This window comes from Oryzias melastigma, linkage group LG22 (genome assembly GCF_002922805.2).
Source record: "Oryzias melastigma strain HK-1 linkage group LG22, ASM292280v2, whole genome shotgun sequence".
In the NCBI taxonomy this organism is placed as follows: Eukaryota; Metazoa; Chordata; class Actinopteri; order Beloniformes; family Adrianichthyidae; genus Oryzias; species Oryzias melastigma.
Genome location: NC_050533.1, coordinates 4971709 through 4988334, shown reverse-complemented (window position 1 = coordinate 4988334; position 16626 = coordinate 4971709). Strand labels below are relative to the sequence as shown.

The following is a 16626-nucleotide window of genomic DNA, read 5'->3' as shown; positions in this document are numbered from 1 at the left end:
TTAAACATTTACTAAATAAACTTAAACATGACAAAACCCTGGGAGACGGGACCAGTGACAGAGTAGATGACCCGACACTGAGGAACTGAAAATTCTCAGATCATTAACAATGTAAACAGTACTGCTTCTCCTGGAGGGCGTTTCTGTTTGGCCACTAGGTGGCGATCGCGCTATAGAACTACACTTAATTCAAGAAGAAGACAACAGTATGAGGGGGAAAAAACGAAGTTTTAGACCACAAATAGTTACTTTAATAATTGTTTCCTTAAAAAAGTTTAGAGAATTAATGCATGTAAGTAAATAAAGATGTTAATTTAGTCAGCAATGTATTTTTTGGTCAACCGAGAGTTAGCATTAGCCGTCCTATGGGAATTTCTTTTGAACGTTAGCATCAAGCTAGCGGACTTTAGCTTTATGTGCTAAATCGATTGATATATTTTGTGAATCGATTATTGGTTTATTAAGCTTAAATCGATTCAAATCATTTAGTCTGTTTTTTTTTACCCAACCCAGACGTGAAGAAAAGCGGTCCCTCCCCAGGGACAGGAAACATGAAGGGGAGCAGTCCCGGCAACCATCCTCCTGAACAGGAAATGCAGCCAAGGTGGGCGAGCGGTGACCATAAATGACTTGTCTTTAGACATCAGGTGGGCCAAACAACCTGGAAACATCACGTCTTCGTGCTTGTTTGGTTTGTCTTAAATTGGGAGGGACCACCCTGAACCACTGCACCACGTTCCTTTATGAGATTTTTTTTAAATCGTCCTTTTCTTCTCCAAATGCATCAAGCTTAGATCACTACATCTCTGATGCTTTTGTATTGATGTTGCTGTTTCACTACAAAGATGTCTCTTGTTTTTCATTTGGACCAGAGTTTGGTTGTTTCATCTACACCAGGTTTCATGCATCTTCCACACCAAACGTCAAAAATGACTAGTGTGAGATCTGAAAAGGCCCTGAGAACGCACAGTGAAGCACGGTGGTGGTAGCATCATGCCGTGGTAATGTCAAAAGCCTTGGACAACTGTTAGAACTGGGAATGTTTTATCTAACTAAACCTGTTTCAACAGAAATTAGCTCAATTTGACTTTTTATCATGAAAAAGAAATTTAAAAAACTATATTTTACATAATACCGTCATTTGTTGAGCCTAAAGTGTAACCAAACAGGGAAGTTGGATTCTGACTCCACCTACAGATGAAATTTGAAAATCCAGTCAGAGGGTTGGGGCTTGGAGGCAGGACTCTTATCATTACTGGAGCAGCAGATCATGACGTGGGAATGCCGAAACTTATGATTTGACCAATCACAAAATTAGACTGTACTACCTAATTTCAACCTGTAGGGGGCATCACACAGACGGTTTTTGACTACATTTTCAAGAATTAAATACTTTTATTTTAATTTATCAAAAATTGTACAATAACCAACAAACCGACAGTATTTTTAAAGACCAATTTATAGAGCTCAACAGACAAAAAAAAAGTTGATTTAAGGGTTTGGTTACCCTTTAAACATTTGGAACCCTTTTTGGCAACAAAAGCTGCCGCTATAGATGTCTAAAAAGAAGTGTAAGATTTATGCTTATCATTAAGTTTAAATATTTTATTTAATAATCCACTAATTTCTAGTTTGGCGCCTCGTCTGCACAGCTATAAAGGTTCTGTCAACTTGTCGTTTTAGCCCATAAACTTAATCCAAAGTTCCTGTGAGGACCTTGAACCACTACCACCACTCTCCCCGCCTTCATTCCAACAGTTGACCACAAACGTTGGCATCCAGCCTCCACCACAAACGGTCCTTTTTACGACCCGCTCTCCTTAATCTCTGCACAAGGGTGCCAGATTTAATTACATTCTATCAGTGGTTGTAAAGCTACCGGGTGATATCACCACATGAGATCAGCGGCTTTTTCCAGCGGCTGCTCCGACGTTTGGCAGTGCAAACATGTCCAGCAGTTTTGGTTAGATGTTTATCTTTCTTTGTCTGGGAGGAGGTTTCCTCATCAATCTCTACTAATGATTAAACGTTTTGTTCAGGGAGTTTTAAATACTCTAATCATATGTTATTAATCATTAAATAATGACTAAAAACACATCATTCATGCTTTGTGGAGTTTTTTTAGTGGAGGGCCAAATTAAGGACAGAAAAAATGTTTTTTTAAACAACTTTAATGTGTTGGTGTCATTTGTACAGTTAACAGAGCAGAAGGACAAACAGAAAAAGATTTGAAAAATTGTTTTAACTGAGAAATATCAACAATTTGGTCAACATCAGACCTGTGCGATGTCTATGTGAGCTCCTTTCTTTTATAAACTCCCCGTCACTGAAGGGCTTGCTACACGGGTGCTGTGCCAAGGTACGTTCCCCCTGCCAGAATTTATTTCCCAGCTTTCTAGCATCGTTGATTTGACTCATATTTTGTCCCAAAAAGCGTTAAAAGAAGGTGGTTGATTATAATAGACTTTATTCTGGGGCTTTGGTAAGATTTGCATATATTTCCACATATTCTGTATAAAGCAACAACAACTTTTTGTGCTAAAAATGACCTTTGTTTGGCTAATTTAAGATAAGAAAGACGATTTATGACAGAGACTTTGTTAAAGAAGCATGTCACTATTAACAATTAATAAATAGTTGTTGCTTTAACTGCATATTTTTTGGAGGCACAGATTCTGGCAGGCTGGATTAGCTACGACCCGACAGAATCTGTGTCCCCTCTCGTTTTTTTTTTTTTTACATAGAATATGTGGAGGAAAAAATTCAATAACCATCAATTATGATTTATTAAGGGCCACAAAAACTTTTCCCGCAGGCCGCCATTGGCCCATTAAGAACCCCTTCTTTAGGGTGAAATATAGATTAAAACAGAAAAATTCTGTAACATTTGTCTTGTACAACGGGACAGTTTACAAACAAAAACATGTTTTTAATTGCAACTTTAAAGCTGTACATTTATGAGAAAAATGTCTTAAGTGATAAATTAAGAGAATAAGGTTGCAAATTTATGACTTTTAAAGTCATTGGCTAAAACTATGACTTTTCTCTTGTATATTTACATGTTTTAAAGTTTTAATTTATGACTTTAAATGTTGTATATTTACAATTTTAAAACATGCAAATTTACAAGAAAAAGAAGACATTTACAAGAAAAAAACCCAAAATTGTCTGTTTTTTGGAGGTGTAGACAAAAGACATCAAACATTTCGTGAACTTTTATTTCTGGATAGGTTTTAAAAACAAAGATATTTTGAGCCTTTTGGTGAGTTAAAATCCAATTGTTATTAGCAAATGAACATTGAAAATAATTTGCTGAAAACTGGGATTTTTCAGACTGAAGCATCACACAGACTTGGAGGAGATCTTGTAGAAAGGATTGGAAGTGGACAGCTGCAGGGATATTGATGGCTTCATCAACAGGAACTGCAGAGATCCTGCACTTGCGCTAATTTCTAACTTTTATGATTTTGACAAAATATATTTTTATGGAGAGTAAAATATTTAAAGTTATTTAAGGTTTAAGTTGATTTATTCTGGAATACCTGCCTTTATATTATTCATAATTATGTTAAAAAGTTTCGGGTTCAAAGTTTTAAAAATTGGGTATTCTTCTAGCTTTTTGGACTATTTTGGCATTTACTTTGATTTTTTAGGCTTTTTTGGAGTTTAACTAATATTTCAGCTACATGCCAGCTGTTTTGGCTAATTTAGGCTTTTTTTTAAAGTTTTTTAGGCTGTTTTGGAGTTAGGCTAATATTTACACGCTAGCTGTTTTGGCTAATTTAGGCTTTTTTTTTAAAGTTTATTAAGGTATTTTGAAGCTTAGCTACTTTTTCAGCAGCATGCTAGCAGTTTTGGCTAACCTTAGTATTTTTGGTCTATTTTTTAGGCTAATTTGGCATTTAGCTAATATTTTAGCTGGCTATTAGCTTTAGCGTTTTTAGCTATCAATTTCAGCATCTTCAGTTACCAAATTCAGCTTACAGCATTCACACGAGCATTATATGTAATGCTATACATCCAGTTCATAATTATGTTAAAAATTTACAGTTTTTAAGTTTAAAAATGCAGTTTTAGAGTGTTCGATAAATGTTTATCCTGCTCGGCCCGCGACCTAAGGTGTGTTTTGGATTTTGGCCCCTTGTGTGATTGAGTTTGTCACCCCAGGCATTGTATAAAAAACAAAGAGCAGAAATAATCCTTGGGATTTGTCCCACAGGTTTTCCATAATGATGACAGTTGTGAGGAACGCCGCATCAGGAGATCAAATCTAAAAACCTGTGGATTTATTTGAATGCCAGCATGTGTGCAGGTTTAAACAGTTTCAAGAGCTGCATCCGCTTTTACATCATGACTCATTTAAATCATTAAAATAACTGGATTGACTCCAACTCTCTTTGACGGCAGTCAGGTCAAGATTCGACATCTTTCAGTAATATTTTTTCAAAACCCTCTGACGTTTCCGTCTGAACTCTCCTATAAACCTAACACCCCCTGAGCTGCTGCATAAACATGTCCCCCCAAGTTAGAAAGCCCTTAAAACATATAAACCTGTTGGGTTGAGAAAAGACTAATGGTTTTATGGTGAGGGAGACAGTTTTATGGTTATGAGGACACTTTTACAAGACGCAGAAACATTGAGTGAGAGCAGCGAGCCCCATCCTAACAGACAGCGTTCAGCGGTTTGCTTTGAATCTTTTAAAAGCTTCATGGTCGGTTTGAGCTTCTCATGAGGCTGCGCTCCAACCGTGACCGCCGTAAGTGGTAGTTGACCTCAGCGCGTTTGAAGGGGCGACATTTTTATCCCGTAAATGTCACCGAGTTCCCCTTCAGATCAATCAGCGGGCTAATGATTCTCTAAAATCACATGTTTTCGCTCTCCCGTCCTTTCATTTCAGGTGGAGGCGTGGCAGCAGCTCTGAACTGTAGATTGAACCGGTTATTAATGCTCTGATGTATGGAATGATAACACACTGCAGAGTTATGATTTATTAAACTGTAAGAGCTCAAAAAAATGAATCAAACCCCAGAGGAATATTTGCACTCAGTGGTCATTAATCTTAATGTTTTCCTCCCACTAGTGGACTGAAGGGAAGCAGTCCATGTAAATGTATTTTTATGGAGAGAAAATACACTCACCCCAATTTGGGCATGCGTCTATTCTTGATTTGTGCGTAACTTTGGATTTATGCGTGTGTGTAATTCTTGCTTTGTCCGTGACTTTGGATTTGTAAGTGCCTTATTCTTTATTTGTGCCTAACTTTGGATTTGTGCATAATTCTAAATTTTTGCTAAACTTTGGATTTGTGCGTAATAATTGATTTGTGTGTGTGTATTTCTTAATTTTTACATAACTTTAAATTCAAGCATAATTCTTGATTTGTGGGTAACTGGATTTGTGATTGTTTAATTCCTAATTTGTGCGAACTTTGGATTTATGTGTGCCTAATTCTTTTTTTGTGCATAACTTCGGTTTTATAAGTAAATTTGGATTTGTGCATAAATCGAAATTTTTGCTAAACTTTTGATTTGTGCGTAATAATTGATTGGATTTGTGTGTGCAATTCCCAGTTAGAGCGTAACTTTGGATTTGTGCGTAATTCTAAATTTTGGCTAAACTTTGGATTTGTGCGTAATAATTGATTTGTGTGTGTATATTTCCTAATTTTTACATAACTTTAAATTCAAGTGTAATTCTTTATTTGTGCATAACTTCGGATTTATAAGTAACTTTGGATTTGTGCGTAATAATTGATTTTATTTGTGCATGTGTAATTCTTAATTTATGCGTAACTTTGGATTTGTGTGTTACTTTTGGATTTATGCGTGCGTATTTCTTGATTTGTGGCTCATATAATACATGCACACATTCAGATTACAACAGCTTGAAACTAACTACATGCACAAATCTTTAAAAAGTATGCAAAAATCACTTGTTACACACGCAAAACTGCATTTACGCACAAATCTGATGTGAGACTCTTTTCATGTCTCCAAGATTCGTGCGTAAATGATTCGGTGAGTCTATTTTTTCTCCATATATTTTCACCCTAAATATAAACTCATAAAACTTACCTTCCTCATTCATCTTGTTCTTTAATTTTCCACAATTTTCAGCCCTAAATGCTGCCTATTTTTTCTGCAATATAGTCTATCATAAGCTCAGACTCAAGAACATGAAAAAAAGTTAAAAAAAATTAATAATTTATGCCTCAGGAGTCCTGGAAAACGCATCAACACCCCCTTAAAATAAAATCTGCAGCATCCGCCAGCCCTTAAACCACTATTGTTCCCATCTGTGTCCATACCAACATAAGCTCGTAAATTTGGTGCAACAACTGCTAAATACATTTTTCTGGGGAAGAGCAGTTTAAGTTTCAACCTAGACAGGATTCATGTGAGCTGCAGAGCGTAAATATTGTGCACCAAACAGTATCTTACCTCAAATCTTTCAACAAGCTTTTTCCTGTTTGCGTCTCTTTTTAGGACATCAACAGGAGGACACTAAATCAAGGAAATGTGTGTGATGCTGCACATGTGCTGAAAAGATTTCTTCTTTCAACTCAAAGGTTGGTCCTCAAGGCTGATGTTTGGAGCGTTTGCTGTGACGATGCACAGACCGGCACACTTTCCCTCTAAAGCCCTCGCTGAGCTCCATATGGATGAAATTAGTTTCATTTCTGTCGATTCTGTGCGGTAGGTTTTGTAATTGTCCTGTGTGTTCGGGTCCAGTTCATGCAGCGCGGCAACGCCCCTGTGTGAGCTGGATCCCAGCGCCGGATCTGGCTGCCGAAGGCCAGACTCGGAGATGAAGTGGAGTGCAGACGTAAATGGGTTCTGACAAAGATTAACTTGGAAATGGATCCCTTGTGGAGACATTTTAGCCTCCAGGAAAGTCTGAGTGCGCATGTGTGCTCATTTACGCTGATGACATAATGGTGCTCGTGCGACACTGGAAATATAAAGATTTCTGTCTTTGATGGCGTGCTGAACGGTGGTGTTGGCTGGTGGTACGATGCCCTGCTGAAGAGCTGTTTTTAGCTGCTTTTTAAAGAAAACTGTGGTTTCACAGCTAATTAACTTCACTAAAGTCTTCAAATGTTAAGGATGCAGTGCACACTGTACTAAACCACAGCCTAGTCTACTGTGATTCACATTAAATGTTATTTTCATGTATTTCTTTGGCAGAAAAAAATACTGATAGGTTAACCCCTTAAGTACCCAAAGTTGTAGATGTAGACTAAATCAATTTAATATATTTTTTCTGCTGCTTATTGCCTTGGGGAATAATTCACACACTCAGTGCTTTTAAATGATGTGTCTTCTTATTATAATCTACATTTGGTTGAACAGGCAGTGAGAGGGTTAAGCAGAAACGTAAGTTTGTTGGGATCATATGACCTTTGGGGCATGAAAACTGTTTTATTTCAGTATAAGGAGTTTGAGTTTCATTCTGTAAGTTTCAAGAGTCAAACACATCTCAAACCAGTTTCAAAGTTTTCTCAGTTTAGTTTCTAGACCAAGACTTCTCACAAGTTAGTGTGGGTGCTAAATAGCATAAAATCGATTAGAAAAAAAAGATTGTTTTAAAAAAGACACTGAGTTGTAATTTGAAAAAGTTTCAAGAACATCAGATCTCAAAATTAGGTTTAAACAAATAACTACCAGTAAAAATGTAACATATTTTTGTCTGCAGCAATATTTGATAATTGTTTAGATTTATAGAATTTAAGTTTTCTTTCTTTTGGGAGGGTGGGGGTGGGGGGGTGAATCCCTCAGGCCTTCGTCCAACAATAGGTGAGACAGATGGACTCTGCGGATTCGGAAGTTGGATGGATGAATGTAGAGATAGATGGACAGACGGAAGAATGGATGGATGAATGAATGGACAGATGGATGGATTGAGGGAGGGAGGAAGGGAGGGACAGACAGACAGACAGACGGAGGGATGGACAGATGGAAGCCCAATGAAGCAAATTTTCTTTGTGATTTTGGACTATATAAATAAAGTTTAATTGAAAATTGAATTGAATGGATGGAGGGAGGGAGGGAGGGAGAGGGGGACAGATGGACGGATGGATAAAGGGAAAGACAGACTGAAGGATGTGGACAGATGGATGGAGGGAGGGAGAGAAGGACAGATGGATGGATGGAAGAACAGATGAACAAAGGCAAAGACAGACTGAAGGATGGGTGGACAGATGGTTGGATGGAGGAAGAGATGAATGGACAGATGAAGGGACAGAGGGACAGACAGATGGACGGATGGATGAATGAATGGACGGATGGATGGAGGGACGGACAGACGGAAGGACGGATGGACAGATTGATGGAGGGAGAGAGAGATGGACGGACGGAGGGACGTACAGATGAATAAATGGATGGATGGATGGATGTATAAACCCCACATTTTTCGAGAGCCCAACAGATTTCAGGGACTTTGAGTTTAAGTAAAAAGTAAAAAAAACATTATGTCGCTTTCTGACATTTTTTTTTGTAAAATAAACAAGTATGAGCTCAGTAAATCCTAAAATGCTTTTTTTTTAACTTTATTCAGTCTGATGGTACAACATATGATGCAATTGTCTTAATGCTGTAAGTTTTATGTAGTAATGTAGTGTTTATTTAGTTTGATTTGTGACAAAATCTTTTTATATTTTAGGTCTATCGCTTTAAAACAGTCCTTTTTTTATAATAGAATCGGCTGCTAATTATTAAAAGATTGGTTAGATAATTGACAATATGACATGTATAAGTTAAATTATGATAAATGGCGTATACTTGTATTTTCTTTTTCCATGTTATTTAAAAAATGTCATATTTAGAAAAGTTAAATATCACTTTTCATTGAAAATGACATTTGCTTTGCGGCAAACGTTGCTATGATCATGTGGTTTTACTTAGGAATTCTCACAATAAAGTGAGAACAACTCCACAAAGAAACATTGTAGTAGAGAGAATGTAGTAGTTTTTTTTTCCAGAAAGTTCTTAATGGATGAATTCTTTTCCTTGTTTGCACTTCCAGCGTCTGTCTTCCCTGTAGGAGTAAGAAGTGAAAGTCCCGCGGTTTTCCCAAACGATTTCGTCTGGAGCTCAACCAAACATGGGGATCTTTAATGTCAAAGCAAGTTCAGCCACTAACCAGAAACTAATCAAGCACCAAACGATTCCTGTAATTATAGAGACATTTTAGATATGATTACAACCAAAACTTTTTTCCGTTTTCCTGATCAGCAGAAGTTACATGAATACAGCAGGAAAGAAATGGGAGATGTTCGCAACAACCCTGTCGCTATGGCAACCGTCTCCCCAAAACAAATACAGGCCAGGATTCCTGTTGAGCGCAGGCGAGAGTGGACAAATTGTTTTCCCATGTGATGAGAGGTCCCCGTGGTCGCCCTCTGTGATAATGGAATTCTTTGTGACAACTGAGGAAGTCTGTGAGATCCTATCGGAGCAGCAGCTGGGATCTCTCCAGCCACTGCAGGAATCCTGTGAGGATTATTCCACTGTTTCATCTACAGTAGATTTACAGTTTGTCTGCGATGGATTACAGATGTTTAAACTTCTGTCTGTAAATTCATCTCAAACTCTGCATAGTTTCTAAATATGTACCATTAATCACATCCTGCACTTTTATTTTGCTTCATGTCAAGAGGAAGTGGGTCCGGTTTCTGGACTCTCCTCTGCTGCTGTTGTCTTTTTACCTGTCATCTCTGGGCTTTGACGCTGGCGTCATTGCTCATCCTCCTCTCTTCTGCTGCTCTTGTTTTCCATCCCAGCCTGGCAGCTGCACACTGGGCCCATTGTGCGCGCACAGGCCCGGCCCGTTAACCGGATACGCAACAAAGGGAGACGCCGAGGTGATGTCAGGCGGGCGTGTGCCCGTCAATGCATCCACCCTCGCTCCGGAAAATGCCCTGAATTTATGACAAACACGCGGCTGAGAATGACACCAGAGGAGTAAAATCTGAACAGACGTTGGTGTGGTGGCTCCAGGCTCTGCTTTACATCAGTGTTTTTGTAGCAAACCCAAAGATAAGAATTAGGTGGAGTTCACTGTGACAGCTTCCACTTTCACAGACATTATGTCACTCTTATTTCAGGAAATTCCAGAACTCAGTCAGTCAAAAAAAAGGGACTAAAATCGTAAAACTGACACAAAAAGTTAAAAAATGTCATGAGAAGGCAGTTCCATTCGAATTTAACTAAAAATTAAAGCAGTAAATTAATTAAATGAAGTCCCCAAATAAATAAACAAATAAATAAATAGACACAAAAAAGAATTAAGAGTTTTGCAGTCCATGGGACTAAATGACCTGCAGTAAGACTCATTCCTACTCTGATTAAATAAAAGGTTTAAAATAAAAGGCTGCAGTGGTGGAGAGCTGTTATCCTGATGGATCTGAGCTCAAATTATTAAATTCTTACTTAAAATTCTTAAAAATTATGATTAATTCACCAAACTAGCTTTTTGTCTTTCTGCTTTATTTTTAATGATATATTGATGTCTAAAAAGTGAATATATGAACTTTTAATAATAAAAAAAATGCAGATTTTGCTTTTAATTTATATTTTACATTGCTAGTGGGCTTTTTCCTCAAAAGGTGGAATCTGGAAGTCATCACAAAAGATTCTCTTCTTCAGGCGTTCCCTCACACCGCGTGAGTTCGGATTCATTTTTAAATTCGATAAGGAGCTAAATGAAATTAGATTTACAAAATCAAAGCATCCACATACTGCTGCAGATTAAAAGGAGCGAAAAAAAGTTAAATTCTTGACTTTTATAATGGCAAAAAACCTTAAAGATGACAGAAGTTTGGAATTCTCTGCTTGTTTTTTATTCTTTTTACCCTCATAAAGACATGCAGCTAAAGTGGGTGTGTGGGAAATCCTTAATAAACAGGAACAGGAACAAATCTCATAAGAGAGGTGATATGAAGCTCCATCTGATCAGCTTAGCAGCTGCTTCCTGCAGCGTGTGGTTGCACGTTGCGTAACTGTTCCTAAACGTTCAAAAGACACGAGTAATTCTTCACTCTTCACTTCAGATTGTGCAGAAAAGGACAGGCGGGAAAGTTTAGAAGAGAGAAAGATGAGGCTAGCACAAAACATCCATTCAGAATCTGTTTTTCTAATCCTCCTCCTCCTCTGCTGTCCATTGGAGCTTGATGGATGGCAGCAGAAGCTGCAGTGTTGTTCTTGGATTGGCTCTCGTTAGCTAATCTGTGTAATGTTTTGGCGGATGAAAAAGGGGCGAGACAGAAACGAGGCTTTTCCTCATTGTTTTGACCAGCGCTTCCTCCTGTCATGAGTGTGTGATAACCCGATTTTTACTTAAGGTTAGCAGTAAGGCGTAGAACTCCCTTCCACCAAAAACATGATAGAAATCCATTCCTGGTGGGTGGAGGAGGTCGGAGATGGAGAATGGGATTTGCAGATGAAGAGAAGGGAGGGGAATGCTTGGCTCCAGGCCGAGACGGTGGCAGCTTGCCATGAGCTCATGTCTTTGTGCTGCTGTTCTTGTTTAGTTCAGAACTGCCCTCGGCCCACCTGTGTCTGGTCATTGTTCATATGGAGCAGCAGGAGTGAAGAAATCACTCTTCTGGTTGGACTGTCAGGATAGCAGGGAGGCTGCGGAGTTCAATTTGTCATTTTTTCCTTATACACGACTCTTATGTAAGTCCATATGGTGACATCCCAGATCCTCAATGCAGAAAACAGAAGTCATGCAGCGTTTGGTTGGAACATCAGGGAAAACATGGATACAGACAGTCTAACGAGAATGTGAAGATTTGTGATGGAAATCTTAAACAAGACTGAGACTTTGTGTGATTTTTGGCCATAGAATACACAGTTTGAAGAACTTGTAGCAGAAAAACTGGAAAAATTTGAAGTTTCAAATCGATTTCACATCAGGATAGTCCTGTGGACTCGGTTCAAATGGACAGAGAATGCTAGTAAAATATCTTTAACTACAAGGTAAAGTTAGCTTCAGGCCCAACACCAGGACAGGTGCTAGCCTACCGTATAATTTCTGTTTGGACTTGGTATTGTTGTACCCTAAAATTGACAAAAATCAACATTAGAACCAAAAAAAATAAGAGAACACGGAATGGACAAGCAGTAATGATGCTACTGAAACTACTTCAGTATCAGTGAAGCAAGTGCATCCACGTGCTGAGCATTTAAACTTTTAGAGCGTCCAATGCGGCATGGCAGTAGCACTCGGTTTCACTCGGGTCCAGCACAATATTTTTATGGAAAGAAACTGTGTTCCGTAGTTTATGGTCCCAAAATCAATATGAAAATCACCGTAATCACCTAATCCCTATGTAACAGATAATTCACCAACTGATTGTTGTCGTGATTGATTGTCTTTCATGCCTCAAATTGAACAATGGTTTGAGATATTCTCCACAGTACTAGTATTTATTTTCTATTCTATTCTATAACGGACCCTGGCTAGAGCATTCTGCTAAGAGTGATGCTACATACTGTTTGATTAAGATCTCATTGATGTTTTGTAATGTTTTTTATATTTTTATTTACATTTAAATTTTAAGTTTGTGAGAGTACACTAGTTTGCTTGTATACATTACATTCTCATAGTGCGTGGAGAAATTGTGCAGTTCCCATCCCCGGTCACTTGGGGGCGGTGTTGCTTGACCAAGATTTAGAAGAAAAAAACACGAAGAATAAAACCACATGCTCCAATAGATGGTCCAACAATCCATCTGTTTTCGGAACATTGGGGAGTTGCTGGAGCCTATCTCAGCCACTGTTAGGTGAGGGTGGGGTACAGCCTGGACAGGTCGCTAGTCTGTCGTAGGGTCACACAACCACTCAAACTCACCCAAGGAAAATTTCTAGAAACCACATAACCTATGAAGCCCAGCATTGGACAGTTCCCACACATGCAGGGGAAGAACGTGCACCCAGAAGGGTGAATTGGGATTTGATTCAGGGGTTTCTTGGTGTGAGGCAATAATGCTAAGTACTACTCTACCATGAAACCCCATAATTCATCTAAACCTCAGATTATCACCCCGTACTACCTCACTATACCATATCTATCCTCATCGTCCAACTTTTTCCTGATTTTATCTTTTTAAGTTTCGCTCTGTCAACTTCCTGTTCTATGTAGCGCTTAAATCCTTTACTTCCTTTATTTCACTTCTACATTTTGGATCACCCTCAAGTAAACCAGCACTCAAGCTATGTCCAAATTCCCTCACTATTCCCTCACCCCTAAATACCCAACAGTAAGGGACTATCAAGTGCTCTACTTAGTTATTTTCAAATGCTATTGCCTGAAGTAAAAACCTAATAAATATAAACATTTTATGAAGACTATTTATGAATACTGTACAAATATTATTTTTAAACAACAATTTGCCAATTTAGTAAGCATCAACACACACTATTTTATTTGCAGAGACTTCTGGGAAACGTCCAGAGCATTGGATGTAGGAATTGTAGACTTGTGGACTCCTCGACAAAACAGCGAACGCCCTAAAGAGTGCTTTAACCGGTCAGGGAATTTGAATGTAGTCTCAGTCTCTGGCGAATCAGCGTTTGAGTTCAGGCTATCAAACAAACGAAGCAAACTGTCCAAGAACAAAAAAGCCTGATAGGATTCAAATCTACCCACCTTTGATCCTGCCTCAGAACAGTGTTCAAAGCATTGCTGGTGGATGTGTGTGGTAGAGTGACTCACTGGTTGAGCCAGACATTTTTTTTTTTTTTTTTTTTCATTCACCACGACTTTTTCAAGATATGACATTGCCAAACCCTGACCTGGAAACAAAAACAAGCCTGACAGTAGTTGGACACACCCGGCGCATTCCATTCTCTGGACCTGAGAATTTGGCTTTCACCTGCCAATCAAATACAAAAAAAAAAACAGAAAAACTTAAACTTGTCTTCCAGACTGATGTCTAGACCAGAAACTACTGATAATGACACAGGTTAACTGTTTTAATTGAAGTAAATGGAGGATCACATGATTGAGGGTTGACTTGAACACTTTTATTGTCATTTTATTTGGTACAATTCAAGTACAGTTCACTTCAATGTGGATGGTAGTATAAAATACAAATAAATAAAAAAAACACTTTATATTACAAATAAATGTGCAAAAATCAGACAAATATGCAAGAAAGAAGACAAAATCTGACAAATCAATCGCAGATAAATGTGCAAGTATCAGATTTTTTATGGTTTGGTTTAATCAGCTTTTGGAAAGCAATTGTCCCTGAGACCGTCTCTCTTGAGAGGATCGCAAGTATGCTTTGCAGTTTCCTTGAGGCCCATACGACCTTTATGGACATCATGAAAATGGAACATACAATGGAACAATGGAACATTATTGATTGGCCAGACTCTTGCCAATATACACTCCTAAATAGTGTATCGTGAATTATTTGTAAGGATAATGTAACTCGTAGCATGCTCATAGAAAAAAAGCTCAAGAATATTTTTGTTCAACAGGGTTAACCGAGTGGTCTTCTGAGTTCAAAACTTTCACGTTCACAAACAGCTACTCACATTTTTAAGATAATTTTTGTCCTCTAATATTGACTTAATAGGAACTGGAGCAACTGAGTGTGACGTCATCGGCTTCACACCGGTAATTGTTAAAAAACAAACACAACACATGAATCACACTGAACCAAAATTGAAAGCCAAAGTGAAAAACAAAATAAATACATGATAAAAATAGTAAATGTCTTTCTTCAAATTCCAATATAATTAAATAATTCAGTTGCTTTTTTTTTTTTTTTTTTTTACAAAATGGACACTGGCATGTTGGAACCAGATAACATCAGTAACCAATGATTGGTCTAACCCAGTCTGAGTCAACGTTTCTATGGCAACAATTCACGCCAATCAGAAGTGAACTTTTTGTAGCCAGTTGGTACTTCCTGTTTGGAACACGAGGGGTAAGTCACTCAGTTCAGTTCTCATATACAGTCAATGGGCTCTACATGCAATCCATAGAACATGCATTGATAGTAAAACTAGATGGAGGTTTGACCAATCAGGCACTCAGATTTGTTTGTGACAAATGAATTCATGGAAGTGTCAACTGTTTGAAAATTGATCATAAAGGAGAAATTAGAAATTGCAGTTTGGGTCTTGCTGGAATCATATGACACAAAGTCTTTTATGTGTCGTGAAAGAAAAAGCCTGGAGCAAGATTTATCCGATTTGAGGCACTTTGACGTTTTGCTCCAAGGTAGGAAACAAGCACTTGTAAACAAGCAAAAAAAAAAAAAAGAAATGGAAGCCCCTCCCAGGTTGTCCAGTGTGAACACTGAGAGCTAAATTTGTAGAATTCAAGCACTTCTCAAGGTCTTTCAATGTCTTTTTCAAGCTTTTCCAAAACCTGTTATGAGTCACTCATGTCTGATTTTTTTTAAATCTTGGGTTGCAACCAATATTATGCTTTAAATAACCAAAAATAACACAAATATGTGAACATTTACATTTTTTATGTCAAATTCAAACAGTTTTATACATAACAAATCGCATTTTTAACAAAAAAAAATTAACATTTAAGAATTTTAAGCATTTGAAAGCAGGATAACAGTAAAGATGCTTCTTTCAGCTCAACAAAAATGTAATAATTTTGCTTTCCCCAAAAAAATGTCAACTAAGGCAAATATAGCTCCTTAGGTTCACTTAACAAAACAATATTTTATTGCTTTTTTAAGTTTGATTTATTTATCTGTGAGATATCTGTCAAGAATAGAAATGCTTGGCTAAACAGCTAACATTCATCTGGAGACTCATGAAAGGACTTTCAGTAAAAATTGATCTGAAAAAGATTTATTTGTGAAGCAGGAAATGAGTCCATCCTTTTTATGCGATTGGGCTGTTGTTATTTTTTAAATAAACTTGGACCAAAGACACCAATAAAGTTAAGGAAACACAACATGACTATGTCATGTCCGTTGGAAATATTTACTCCAAAGCACAGACTGTTGGAATGAAGGTACATCCTCACAAACATGGATTTCTGCTCATAGATGAGTGGCTGAATTTTTTTTAACTATCCTGTCAAAATAAAACTGGAACCTTCCACTCTGGTGGAAGTTTCTGGTTCCAATCTTTAGTTTTTGCCACTAGATGCGACTGAATCTCATTTGATCTGTCAATTTGTTAGCTCATATTTACTATTTATGCCTAATTTTAAGCTGTTTTTGGATTCCTTACATAAACTATAATATTTCATGGGAAACCGCTGTGGTGCGCTTCTAAGATCTGTTTGCTGGAGAAAGTGACTAATAGATCCCCGGAGAGGGATTTCTATTAAAGTGACCTCTATTGCTGCCCAGTGCGGCTCCTCTGGTCACTTTGATGGCGCTCTCAGACATCTGGTGTATGGGTTGAGTTTACTGAAGAATGCAGGACCTATTTAGGGAATAAGATGGTGGAAATTTTGTTTTATAGTGTGATAGAAAATCCTGCTCTCTCAGAGAAAGGTCCAAAGGAGATCAGCAGGGAGACATTTTTCATGACTTTTAGGGAAAAAGTTACATAAATCACAATAGAAATGCAGATGTTTTAAGTTTAATGAAGAAATTAACTTTATAAACTCACCTGAACATAAAAGGACTT

General features: G+C 37.7%; 1 long non-coding RNA gene across 1 annotated transcript in view; it reads left to right on the top strand.

Moving 5' to 3' along the window:
* Nucleotides 1-232: 232 nt before the first annotated feature.
* LOC118598033 overlaps nucleotides 233-16626 on the top strand; it is a 31948-nt gene continuing 15554 nt past the window's right edge. Inside the window, exons 1-3 of the long non-coding RNA XR_004947080.1 lie at nucleotides 233-292; nucleotides 514-647; nucleotides 6487-6569. This is a non-coding gene — a long non-coding RNA (uncharacterized LOC118598033). The remainder of the gene's footprint in view (nucleotides 293-513; nucleotides 648-6486; nucleotides 6570-16626) is intronic.